At 41.8% G+C, this 14,647-nt stretch overlaps 1 protein-coding gene across 1 annotated transcript in view; it reads right to left on the bottom strand.

The window, feature by feature from the left end:
• Positions 1-14,647, bottom strand: part of LOC115136043 (potassium voltage-gated channel subfamily D member 3-like) — a 118,300-nt gene that overhangs the window by 95,274 nt on the left and 8,379 nt on the right. The gene's annotated exons all lie outside the window — the stretch shown is intronic.

Raw genomic sequence — 14,647 nt, 5'->3', positions numbered from 1 at the left:
AAGGCCTTCAACCAAAAGTTAAAGAAAAAGCAGATCATGTCCCATCATGCTTCACCCAATACTCACCATTGGGGAAGGCATTTAAGATCATTATCAGGAAGCACTGGTACATTATTGATACTGACCCACAATTTAAACCCATTTTTAAACATCCCCCACATATGATCTTTAAAAGACCCCCAAACGTGAGAGACATTGTGGTTAAATCTGATTACCCACCAGAGAAAAGGGAAACTTACGGAGGGTAATTACAAATGTGGCCAATATGCTCAATTCACGTATAAGTGCAACTAATTGACCCACAACCCCCCCACACAGGACAAAGATTTAATATAATTTTACCTGCATGTCCGCCAATGTTATTTACATGTTGAAATGTCGTTGTGGTCGGGCTTACGTAGGGAAAACCCATAGAAGCCTTAAGACACGGATCAGTGAGCACCGCAGCAATGTACAGACAGGTGAGACAACACATCCGGTTGCTGTTCATGTTGTACAAGCTGGACATCCTATTAGTTCTCTGAGATACATTGGAATAGAAATGGTCAAGAGATCAAGCAGTGGAGGGGACATTGAGAGGAAACTTCTTCTGGATCCACAGGCTCAACACACTGTCTCCTCTTGGCCTTAACGAGGAGTTTGACTTGAAACCTTTTTTATAGTTTCAATATGTCCAAATCTTTTTTTTCTTTAAAAAAAAATCCTAATTGAATATTGTATGTGCATGTATATTACATTCCTTGTGTATGCTCATATAGTGAAACCTATGTCATACCTTTTTAACCTCCTGTTTCAGGAAGTGATGTCACTGAACTGCCCCTACATATAGGACATTCCACCCCCACCTGGTATATGGATGCCTGATGAAGACATAAGGGTCAAAAACGTTGTTGTAAATAAATATCACATGTGAGCATGAGGAGCAGTGTGCAGCGGTTTCCTTCCTGTTTTCCATGAGTTTGGCCTACAACCCCAGCACCTGTGGAAAGTACCTGGATGTGCGTACGTTCTTCAGCTTTTGTGTCATAAAGAACTACAAACGCCATGATGATCTGGACGAGACTGCCGAATTTGAGGCAAAGGTAAGAATCTCTGGATTAAATATCTAATGTGAGCTAAATTTTGTAATGAATAAATTGGCTAAATGTCTTTAAATGGACAATTCTGTGAAACTGTCTTCTGCAAGTTTTAAATTAACACAATACTTGTTAGCGAAGGCGTCCGATTGAGATGATGTGCAGAAGCTGGCAGGGATTTGTATTCTTGCATGATGTCTACTTTGATGCTAATTAGCATTTTCGAATCTGAGAATAAATAGAGCCGCATACTGTATATTGATAATAGTCACCAGAGAGATTTACATGGTTATCAAAACTCCACGCCAGGGTAAGCCTACAAGAAACACAGCCCTAACTTTAAGTGTTTATAAAATTCCCTATGGGGAAAATGAAGGGTGGAAAAACAATTAGAACCATTTCCCTGTTTGACCGCTAGGTTTTATGGGTATTATGACACCTCCACTGTTGGGCTCTACTACCATCAAGTGGGATCCGGCTCTGAGGATTGCAGATTCAGTCCCAATTAAATCAGGCACTGATCAGGCACTGATTTAATTGTTTTCTGGTTTAACCCTATCCCGAACCATAAACCTTACCTTAACCAGTCGCAATGAATGCACAAACTTAACTGTCAAAATTTTGCATTTATCCTCCCCCTGGACAAATGTTGAATGCTGAAGAAGTGAGACGTGATACCTTATTGCTTTAAATGTCTCAGAAAGACACTCAACACAGGAGAGAGGGCTAAACGTCTCTCTGAAGCAGATTATATATAGCCAGTGATTAAGGCAGATGGGAACATGACCTACATGCATAACAACATTCCTCTCACTTCCGATGCTCTGCCACAGAGTACGTTGGTTCAGGACTTTACAACTGGGAGAATCAGGCTAATTATAACACCAGAGTCATGGTGTAGTTCACAGCACACCTTATTATTAATATAGCACTCATTATTGGGTTATTGTTTTGGGGAGTCAATGACACAACCCAGTGAACCGCTTGTGCTTGGCCTGCCTGTGCCTCGTCATCTGTGCTCAGGTAAAACGATTGCTCCCCACTCCACTCGCGGGTCCATCAGATTGCATTTTTAAACAGATATCACACTGTTGATGGGCCCAAAAAAGCCACACTCCCCCCTGGGAACCACTTGGGGATGGGAGAGAGGGGGAAGAGAAGAGAAAGGGCTTCCTCCATCCCCATCAATCTTTTGGGTCCAGTCCCGTTGCTGCTGCTGCTGGCTGCCAATGCCTGGGAATCTATCTATCCGGCAGGCAGCTGGGAGCAGCTCTTGCTGGGATTCAATTGAGATCCTTTTATCAGCCACCTGAAGTTGATTTAACAGCCCTGTTCCTCTGAAGCCGAGGTGTGTTTATCCAGCCTTACCTTCCCTCACATCCTTCCCCCATCACTAGCCCCCTGTACATCCCATTACCCAGAAATGGCTGCGCTGTCTTCTCTCTGACAGGGACGGAGGAGGGTGGCAGTCAGCAACAGAGAACAGACAGGATCAAAAGTGGTTGCCAAAAAGGGTTGCATGGATGTAGTTGGACAGGTATTTTCCTGAATAGGGAGGGTCTGAGATGGAAAGTGGATAGTCTGTCCTTGGAGGGGTTTGAGAGTCTGAGGAAGGTTATATACAGTGCATTCGAAAGTATTCAGACCCCTTGACTGTTTCAAAATGTTGTTACATTACAGCCTTATTCTAAAATGGATTAAATTAAATGTTTCAATCTACACACAATATCCCATAATGACAAAGTGAAAATAGGTTATTAGACATTTTTTGCAAATGTATTAAAAGTAAAAACAGAAATACATTATTTACATAAGTATTCAGACCCTTTGCTATGAGACTCGGAATTGAGCTCAGGTGCATCCTTGTTTCCAACTTGATTGGAGTCCACCTGTAGTAAATTCAATTGATTGGACATGATTTAGAAATGCACACACATGTTTATACAAGGTCCCACAGTTGACAGTGCATATCAGAGCAAAAACCAAGCCATGAGGTCGAAAGAATTGTCCATAGAGCTCCGAGAGAGGATTGTGTCAAGACACAGATCTGGGGAAGGGTTCCAAAACATTTCTGCAGCATTGAAGGTCCCCAAGAACACAGTGGCCTCCATCATTCTTAAATGGAAGAAGTTTGGAACCACCAAGACTCTTCCTAGAGCTGGCTGCCCGGCCAAACTGAGCAATCGGGGGAGAAGGGCCTTGGTCAGGGAGGTGACCAAGAACCCGATGGTCACTCTGACAGAGCTCCAGAGTTCCTCTGTGGAGATGGGAGAACCTTCCATTTCTGCAGCACTCCACCAATCAGGCCTTTATGGTAGAGTGGCCAGATGGAAGCCACTCCTCAGTAAAAGGCACATGGCAGCCTGCTTGGAGTTTGCTGAAAGGCTCCTAAAGGACTCTCAGACCATGAGAAACAAGATTCCCTGGTCTGATGAAAAAAAGATTGAACTCGTTGGCCTGAATGCCAAGCATCACGTCTGGAGGAAACCTGGCACCATCCCTACGGTGAAGCATGGTGGTGGTAGCATCATCCTGTGGTGATGTTTTTCAGCGGCAGGGATAGGAAGACTAGGATCAAGGGAAAGATGAACAGAGCAAAGTACAGAGAGAGTATTGTTGAAAACCTGCTCCAGAGTGCTCACGACCTGGGGCAAAGGTTAACCTTCCAACAGGACAATGACCCTAAGCACACAGCCAAGACAATGCAGGAGTGGCTTCGGGCCAAGTCTCTGTATGTCCTTGAGTGGTCCAGCCAGAGCCCGGACTTGAACCCAATCGAACATCTCTGGAGAGACCTGAAAATAGCTGTGCAGCAATGTTCCCCATCCAACCTGACAGAGCTTGAGATGATCTGCAGAGAAGAATGGGAGAAACTCCCCAAATACAGGTGTGCGTCACACCCAAGAAGACTTAAGGTTGAATACGTCCAGAATGCACTGTATGTATATTAACCCGTTCACAGTGTAGGAAACTGAACAGAGCAAAATGGAGAGACAAACGTAATACAGTCTGGTTGGTAAATATGATAATCACACATCGCCTACTACGTCTTCCATTAATGGTGTCAGAGAGGGTATCAGTGACAGGAATGCCGTATGTTTTTGAAAAAATGTTACAGCTACTGTCTTCTATGATAAAACACAATGCATTATTAACCAGACTGGGCTCCTTCCTACTCAGTGATGTAATGGTTCCATTCACACACTGTAGAACAGAGCCCTCCATCGCTGTCGTAGGAGTCAGGCTCCGCAATCTCCCTCTCTCACACTCACACCACACAACACACACACACATCACACAACTCACACGCACAAGTACACACACAAATTGCTTCTTTAAAAGGCAAAGTTTTCTTTTATACAACCACATCTAAATTTTGTATGTAAATGGGATGTTATGCATATATATATAACACTTTTTTGTGATTTCACTTGATCAACACCCAAAAACAGCGGAATCACTTCCTTATCTTCATTGTGCAGTATGGGGGTCCTGAAAAACGCTCCAAAAACACCCAATTATGTCCTTTTAGAAATGGCAAAAGCTCTCAGTATTGTGAGGCAGGTCTTTAGATGTTGTAAACATGAAATTGTGCCATTCCAAACTTTACCCGCAGCAGTATATTCTCTTTTGTGCGACTCGAACCGCTTCCCCTATCCAGCTGTTCCATACTCCGTGTCACCTGCTGCTACAGGCCAAAATAGAGGAAACGTCAATATTAAGTGTCTTAATAGAGCGTTGGGCCACCACGAGTTCCCAGAACAGCTTCAATGCGCCTTGGCATAGATTCTACATGAGTATGGAACCTGTGTGTGGAAGCACCTGCTTTCAATATACTTTGTATCGCTCATCAACTCCTTTATTTTGGAACTACCTGTAGAATGGACGGCGAAGTATCACTCAAGACACAAATCAATGTAATATAACGCTGCGGATAAAGTTTGGAATGACACAATTTCATGTGTACAACATCAAAAGACCTGCATCATTATACTGGGAGATTTTGCCAGTTCTAAAAGGACGTATTTTGATGTTTTTGGAGCCGTTGTTCATGTTTTTTTCTTGGCCAACATACTGCACAACGAGGATGAGAAAAGAAGGGAAATCCCCCAAAAGGTGTCTGGACCCTTCTATAACAAACCATTTACATCATAAATAGAGATTTGGTTGTTAAAAAATAAAAAACTTCTCCTTCATTAGAAAATCTGGGTCCAATCTGGGATCCATACTAGTGGTGAAACTGCTCAGGTTCAAAGATGAGGAGATTCTCAGGAGAGCCAAGTGCCTGAAGGGAACCAAAATCTTCATCAATGAAGACTTCTCAGAAAAAAAGTACGTCTAAGAAGAAAGAAACTGCTGCCACGACTAATTGAAGAACAAAAGAAAGGCAATATCGCGTACCTGAAGTACGATCAGCTGGTCGTTCACCCTCCCTCTCGTAGGTATATGGCAAGTGACTCAGCTATAGTACATTGATTGGACTCACAACCATACATGCATATTTACTCTATTTGTTCATCTGTTTCCCCTAACCTCATGACCAAAAAACACACATTGCTCTACATGGCATAACCCTCTGAAGTCCGCAGTGGTGTTACGTGGACTGTGCATTCCATAGGAAGTGCACCCCTATTGATAAAACTAACACAAATGTATGGCTGTATGGGAGGCACGCATTTCAATGTTTCAGTTCCGACTGTATATACAATTCCCGGCTGTATATCTCTCTTAGTTGGGAAGATGTCAAACCCTGATAATGAGATCTTTAACCCGTTAGATATTAATGAAGCGAACGATAAATAATGATTGTGTTGATCCAGATTCACATTTCCTGAAACTTACTAGAAATAATTCTATCACTTGTGATTGCTGTAGTGTTACGCAACTGAACAACCTGTATAGCAGTATCTCATTCCAGGACAAGCTTGTTTTCGACCTTTCATTTGAACGTCCGCAGTCTTCCTAAAAAATCTTCTCTCAGTCGTGAATTTCCCATTGTTGCCCGTTCAGAAACATGGTTGACTGAAGAGACAACCTCGCTTTATGACATGTTTCCTTATCATGCTGTTCACCACTGTAGGACTTTGTGAGTGGGAGGAGGAGTGTCCATTTTTGATCGTAAACATTTTCAACTCTTTGTGAGAGAGGGACCTCACACTCACACCTGATGACATTGGTGTTGAATCTCCTTTCATAGAAAGGCACTCCTATTCCTTTTCTTGCGGTAAGAAAGTGGTCATTGGATGCATCTATCGGCTAGCCGATTCTGACATTTGGTAGTTTCATTGATATCCTTGCATGAACCTTGGATTTGATTGATAATGATGGTGCAATGTTTTCTATTGGGTGATTGAAACATAAATGTATTTAAAAGTGAGAATCACTCACTGATATCTGACTTGTTGAATGCTTTATACTCCATCTATCTGTATTCCCTCATATATAAGCCCACAAGAGTGACCAATTCATGTGCCACCCTTATTGATCATATTTTTTACAAATTCTTTGAATAATGTGCCTAATGCAGGTATACTTTATACTGACATTTCTGACCTACTTTACAATTTTCCACTTCTCGTTGGCAGCTGGGAATGAACAGGTGGGAATGATTAGTAGCATTACATGTACAAATATTTAAGAAAAGTCATTGTGAGCGCTTTAAGATGTTGATCAACTCTGTACTTCACCATTGCGTTCCCTTAGTTAAAAGAGAGCAGCAGAAGGGTTCTGGAAACCTTGGTTTAAAAAACCCTCAGTTATAAAAAGTTTCTCCCAAATCCCTTTCCTCTGAATTCTGCAAATTACAAAAAGTATAAGAACAAATGTACACACTTATATTCGGGGAGATCCCCAAAAATATATTTTAATAATAGAAATTCCAGAATCCTTAAATAATATAGACAAAATCATCAATCAACTGTTGAATAGGAAAAAGGGATCTACAACTATCCCATCTCAATATATTGTTGGAAATAAGAACTATAGTGATCCTGGTGTTATTTCATAACGTTTTTGAATTGAGGAAACTGATGGAAATCCCTTGGATTACGTTAAGGGACATTTCCGTTCTCTTCTCCAGTTTGATCGTCCTGATGTTTTTTTATTTCACCTTTATTGAACTAAGCAAGTCAGTTAACAAATTCCTATTTACAATGACGGCCTTCCCCGACCAAACCCTAACCCGGACAACGCTGGGCCAATTGTGCGCCACCCTATGGGACTCCCAATCACGGACGTTTGTAACACAGCCTGGAATCAAACCAGGGTCTGTAGTAATGCCTCTTATCACTGAAATGCAGTGCCTTAGATCGCTGCGCCACTCAGGAGCCCATGTGATGGAGGTAATTGGTAACAGCAGGAGCAGGAGGTCATGATGAGATTGGTGCCTCTAGTGAAATCAGTGTCTTCCTCGATCACTGAGCCTCAAAATGTATATTTTCACCAAATCTATGCAAACTGGTATTCTTCTAAAATACTAGAAAAATTAGTGTATAAGAGAATGTTGAAACATTTAAAATCAACACTGTATTCTATATGAGCACTAATAGGTTTTCGTAAAAACTACTCCACAGACATGTCTCTTTTGCAACATGTGGGTCACATATTTACAGCCCTTAACAACAATGAACACGCTCTTGGCATCTTTTTAGATTTATCCAAAGTGTTTGACACGGTTGATCATGAAATATGACTTTCTGATATTTCTTTTTCATGATTATACGATATAATTGGTTATATAGTTATATTTATGATAGACAACAATTTGTTTATGCAAATGTCTGTGCATCTACCAGGGTCAAGATATCCTGTGGTGTCTAACAGGGTTGGATAATGTGACCTTTGTTATCTCTATATCAATGACCTTGCTGCTGTGTCTTCTACCATTCTTCCCATTCTCTTGCTGATGACACCAATTTGATTTTATCATAAAATTATTTTGATTGACTAATTAATGAAGCCAACCCAGGCATGGACAAATTGTATGATTGGTTCCAGATAAACAAATTATCTTTCATGTAAAATCTTTATTGTATCCACATTTTTTTTTTTTTAAAGTCACAAGTCTCATCCACTAGATTCCTCTGAGTTCTAATTGCTGAAAAATGATACTGGAAAGATCATTCAATTTGTCTGCAGCAAAGTGATGAAATCTGTTGGTATCATCAGAAAGATTTGCGGTGTGGTTTATCAGGCTTGCTTCCTAACTCTATTCTGTAGCTTAATTTACCTAAATCTAATTTACTGTAATATTGTCTGGGCCAGTACACACGCCTCTTACCTCCACAAATTACTCATCATACAAAAGACATTTGCAAGACTAGCCATCTCCTCTAATTACCTGGCTCCATCTACACCTTTGTTTAAGAAACAATATCTTGTCTATTTACAACATTAATGTACACCAATTATGCATTATCATCTACAAATGCTCATACCTCCCAGACAGTTTACCTAAACCCTTCAATGGATTCTTCCAGGCTAATTCTGAAATCCATCTATATAACACAAGACACTGCGATAACCTCTAGCCTCCCCTCTGTCACACCTCACATAGTCAATTCTCTAATCAGACACAGAGGTAACGTACTCTGGAATTCATATCTTCACATTGGCAAAACCTCATCATCCCTCAATGTCAACTCAGTAATCTCCTCCTTATAGCCCAACTCTCACACACTCACATCCACACATGCACACACACGTTTAATTAACATATATACAGTTTTTCAGTTCTTTGTGTTTGCTGATCGATTCATTTGTACTTTTATGATTAGTGTTTAAAAAAAATCTGTTTTAACAAACCTTTCTGATATTTTTTACTTATGTTTTGTATGTCGTTTTTTTTTGTGGTGTGGTTTTTATGTAAGCCCTTGGGCTTCCAACCACACCTGCACACCGCTTTTATTTATTTATTTATTTGTTTTTATCAGTGTCGTTGTTTATCACTTATTTGATTTGGTGTAAATAAATTCAACCTTAAACCTTAAACTGTAGACACTAATAGAGTCATGTTTGCCCGGTAAAGGTCTTTCTGGTATTGATAACGGAGTTGGGAAGGGGAGGAATATTTACCACACATACAGTATACTATATTACCACAGCTGATGGTATGCCGATGGGGTCCTCCAGCATAGCCTACTGACAGGCCCTGATTTTAGCTTGCCAGAGAATGACCGCATATACATTCTTTGTACATGTAATTCCAAGATAAGGGAAATAAATTAAAAAGACAACACTATCTCTACTTCCACAAATCTTAATCTGAACACCTAAATTGGAAGATTTACTGGTGACTTGTGTTTGGGGGGTAGATGGTTGCTTGGTTTGCATCCATGGTTCTTACATAAAAAGACAGATGGGAAATGGGTGACCTCATCACCTGAGCATATGCCCCTTCAGCAGGTGAGCAAAGTGGCAGGCTTTAGAAACGCTGTGTCGGAACAAGATGGTTGAATGACTACTGAGTTTCTGTGGTGATCCATTCTGTAATAATGGGAAGGCTCACTTAGAGTAAATTATAGAAGATTGTGTGCATCAATTAACTTTCATTTAAAAAACATTTGGAGGGGAGCAAATGGATTTGTTAGAGAGGCAACTCAAATACCATATATCCCCAAAAAAGTGTAACTTTAAAGGGATACTTCGGGATTTTGGCAAAAATAGTATGCTAGCGGATACCCATAGACTTCCAATCATTGCACTAACACTAGTTAGCATTGGCTTGCGAAACTACCTCAAACTTCCTTCATACTGGACACAGAGACATAAAAATGGTATCCACAAGTTCATCCAGAGTGGTATTGTTGCAATTTAGAGTTATGCTCCAATTGTAAGCATTAGCAACAGAGCAAATGGGAAAACAAACAAGAAATGGAGGAGGAGGGGTGGCTGCCATTTTATGGGCTCTTAACCAACCGTACTATTTTGTTTGTTTTTTCGCGTTGTTTGTTACTTATTTTGTACATAATGTTGCTGTTACCGTCTCTTATGACCGAAAAGAGCTTCTGGACATCAGAACAGCGATTACTCACCTTAAACTGGACAAATAATTTTTCTTTGAGTCGAACGAGAGGGATTTACTCCAGACAACTGACGGGGCTCTCATCCCAGGCATTCGTAGGAGAAAAAGATGGAGATATCGCGGAAGGAGATCAGGGTGCTTTGTAAGGATCTGGCGATGAATGGCTGATCTGCCTTTGCCGTCAGTACTATTGGCCAACGTACAATCGCTGGATAATAAAGTGGACGAACTACAAGCACGTATATCCTACCAACGGGACATTAAAAACTGTAATATCTTATGTTTCCCCGAGTCGTGGCTGAAAGACGAACAGCAGCCTCTGGTAAGACAAACGGTGACGGTCTATGTATATTTGTAAACAACAGCTGGTGCACGATATCTAAGGAAGTCTTGAGGTTTTGCTCGCCTGAGGTAGAGTATCTCATGATAAGCTGTAGACCACACTATCTACCAAGAGAGTTTTCATATATATTCTTCGTAGTTGTCTATTTACCACCACAAATTGATGATGGCACTTAAATCTGTTTTACTTCATTTCTACAAGCATGTTGAATGTGCGACCAGAGGGAAAAAAACTCAAGACCACCTTTACTCCACACACAGAGACACGTATAAAGCTCTCCCTCGCCCTCCATTTGGCAAATCTGACCATAATTCTATTCTCCTGATTCCTGATTACAAGCAAAAATTAAAGCAGGAAGCACCACTAACTCAGTCAGTAAAAAAGATGAAGCAGATGCTAAGCTACAGGACTGTTTTGCTAGCACAGACTGGAATATGTTCCAGGATTCTTCCGATGGCATTGAGGAGTAAACCACATCGGTCACTGGCTTCATAAGTGCATCGGTGACGTCGTCCCCACAGTGACTGTACGTACGTAGAGGTAGACATGGCCGATTACAAGTTTTCATAACAATCTGTAATCTGATTACAGATGATTACATTGCAATCCACGAGGAGACTGCGTGGCAGGCTGACCACCTGTTACACAAGTGCAGCATCAAAAGGACCTTGTGGCTGCAAGGAGCCAAGGTAAGTTGCTAGCTAGCATTAAACTTCTCATAAAAAACAATCAAGCTTCACATAATCACTGCGTTGCATATAATCAATGCGGTGCCTGTTAATTTATCATCGAATCACAGCGAATGGTTCCTTTTAACATGAGTCTTCAATATTCCCAGGTAAGAAGTTTTAAGTTGTAGTTATTATAAGACTATTTCCCTCTATACCATTTGTATTTCATTAACCTTTGACTATTGGATGTTCTTATAGGCACTTTAATATTGCCAGTGTAACAGTATAGCTTCCGTTCCTCTCCTCGCTCCTCCTTGGGCTCGTACCAACAACACAGCGACAACAGCCACCACATCGAAGCAGCGTTTCCCATGCAGAGCAAGGGAAACAACCACCCCAAGGCTCAGAGCGAGTGAAGTTTGAAACGCTATTAGCACGCGCTAACTAGCCAGCCATTTCACTTCGGTCACACCAGCCTCATCTCGGGAGTTGATAGGTTTGAAGTCATAAACAGCGCAATGCTTGACGCACAATGAAGAGCTGCTGGCAAAACCCACCAAAGTGCTGTTTGAATGAATGTTTACACGCCTGCTTCTGCCTACCACCGCTCAGTCAGATACTTAGATACTTGTATGCTTGTATGATCAGTCAGATTATATGCAACACAGGACACACTAGATAATATCTAGTAATATCATCAACCACGTGTAGTTAACTAGTGATTATGATTGATTGTTTTTATAAGAGTAGTTTAATGCTAGCTAGCAACTTACCTTGGCTTACTGCATTTGCGTAACAGGCAGTCTCCTTGTGGAGTGCAACGAGAGAGAGGCAGGTCGTTATTGCGTTGGACTAGTTAACAGTAAGGATGCAAGATTGGATCCCCCGAGCTGACAAGGTAAAAATCTGTTGTTCTGCCCCTGAACGAGGCAGTTAACCCACCGTTCCTAGGCCGTCATTAAAAATAAGAATGTGTTCTTAACTGACTTGCCTGGTAAATAAATATTAAATAAAGGTGTAAATAAATCGGCAAATCGGCACCCAAAAATACCGATTTCCGATTGTTATGAAAACTTGAAATCGGCCCTAATTAATCGGCCATTCCGATTAAACGGTCGACCTCTAGTTCATTCAGCATTGTTGTAATTGTCATTTATTACAAATATATATATATATATATAAATACAAATATCGTCCGATTAATCGGTATCAGCTTTTTTTGGTCCTCCAATCATCGGTATCAGTATCGGCGTTGAAAAATAATAATCGGTCGACCTCTAGTACGTAATACTCCAACCAGAAGCCATGGATTACAGGCAACATCTGCACTGAGCTAAATAATAAGAAAAAGTAACACAATAAGAAAAACAATAACAATAACTACACCGGCTCCGACGCTTGTCGGATGTGGCAGGGCTTGCAAACTATTACAGACTACAAAGAGAAGCACAGTCGCGAGCTGCCCAGTGATACGAGCCTACCAGATGAGCTAAATTACTTTTATGCTCACTTCGGGGCAAGTAACACTAAAACATGCATGAGAGCATCAGCTGTTCCGGACAACTGTGTGATTACGCTCTCCGCAGCCAATGTGAGTAAGACCTTTAAACAGGTCAACATTCACAAGACTGCAGGGCCAGACGGATTACCAGGACGTGTACTCCGAGCATGCGCTGACCAACTGGCAAGTGTCTTCACTGGCATTTTCAACCTCTCCCTGTCTGAGTCTGTAATACCAACAGGTTTCAAGCAGACCACCATAGTCCCTGTGTCCAAGAACACTAAGGTAACCTGCATAAATGACTACCGACCCGTAACACTCACGTCTGTAGCCATGAAGTGCTTTGAAAGGCTGGTCATGGCTCACATCAACACCATTATCCCAGAAACCCTAGACCACACCAATTTGCATACCACCCCAACAGATCCACAGTTGATGCAATCTCTATTGCACTCCACACTGCCCTTTCACACCTGGACAAAAGGAACACCTATGTGAGAATGCTGTTCATTGACTACAGCTCAGCATTCAACACCATAGTGCCCTCAAAGCTCATCACTAATCTAAAGACTCTGGGACTAAACACCTCCCTCTGCTACTGGATACTGGAATTCCTGACGGGCCGCCCCCAGGTGGTAAGGGTATACCCTGATGAAGACAGCTTGTCTGTCAAAACGTTGGTTGTTAAATTATTGCATCTGAACTCCTAGAGTGTGCGTCTCTCACCCCTCAGGGGTGTGTGCTCAGTCCCCTCCAGTACACACTGTTCACTCATGGCTGCACAGCCAGGTACGACTCCAACACCATTAAGTTTGCCGATGACACAACAGTGGTAGGCCTGATCACCAAAAACAACGAGACAGCCTATAGGGAGGAGGTCAGAGACCTGACAGTGTGGTTCCAGGACAACAACCTCTCCCTCAACGTGCTCAAGACAAAGGAGATGATTGTGGACTACAAGAAAAGGAGGATCGAGCATGCCCCCATTCTCATTGACAGGGCTGTGGTGGAACAGGTTGAGAGTTTCAAGTTCCTTGGTGTCCACATCACCAACAAACTAACATGGTCCAAGCACACCAAGACTGTCGTGAAGAGGGCAAGACAAAACCTATTCCCCCTCAGGAGACTGTAAAGATTTGCCATGGGTCCTCAGATCCTCAAAAGGTTCTACAGCTGCACCAGAGAGAGCATCCTGACTAGTTGCATCACTGCCTGGTATGGCAACAGTCGGTGTACGACCGCAAGGTACTCAAGAGGGTAGTGCGTACTGCCCAGTACATCACTGGGGCCAAGCTTCCTGCCATCCAGGACCTCTATACCAGGCGGTGTCAGAGGAAGGCCCTAAAAATTGTCAAAGACTCCAGCCACGCTAGTCATAGAGTGTTCTCTCTGCTACCGTACGGAAAGCGGTACTGGAGCGCCAAATGGCTACCCAGACTATTTGCATTGCCCCCCTCTTTTATGCTGCTGCTACTCTCTGTGTATTATCTATGCATAGACAGTAACTCTACCTACTTGTATATATTACCTCAATTACCTCGACTAACCGGTGCCCCTGCACATGGACTCTGTACCAGTACCCCTTGTACATAGCCTCACTATTGTTATTTTACTGCTGCTTTTTTAAAACTGTTTAATTTATTTCACCTTTATTTAACCAGGTAGGCTAGTTGAGAACAAGTTCTCATTTGCAACTGCGACCTGGCCACGATAAAGCAAAGCAGTTTGACACATACAGTGCCTTGCGAAAGTATTCGGCCCCCTTGAACTTTGCGACCTTTTGCCACATTTCAGGCTTCAAACATAAAGATATAAAACTGTATTTTTTGTGAAGAATCAACAAGTGGGACACAATCATGAAGTGGAACGACATTTATTGGATATTTCAAACTTTTTTAACAAATCAAAAACTGAAATATTGGGCGTGCAAAATTATTCAGCCCCTTTACTTTCAGTGCAGCAAACTCTCTCCAGAAGTTCAGTGAGGATCTCTGAATGATCCAATGTTGACCTAAATGACTAATGATGATAAAT

Source organism: Oncorhynchus nerka, linkage group LG2 (genome assembly GCF_034236695.1).
Source record: "Oncorhynchus nerka isolate Pitt River linkage group LG2, Oner_Uvic_2.0, whole genome shotgun sequence".
In the NCBI taxonomy this organism is placed as follows: Eukaryota; Metazoa; Chordata; class Actinopteri; order Salmoniformes; family Salmonidae; genus Oncorhynchus; species Oncorhynchus nerka.
Note: the sequence above shows the minus strand (reverse complement) of the source record. Positions and strands in the feature narration are given on the sequence as shown.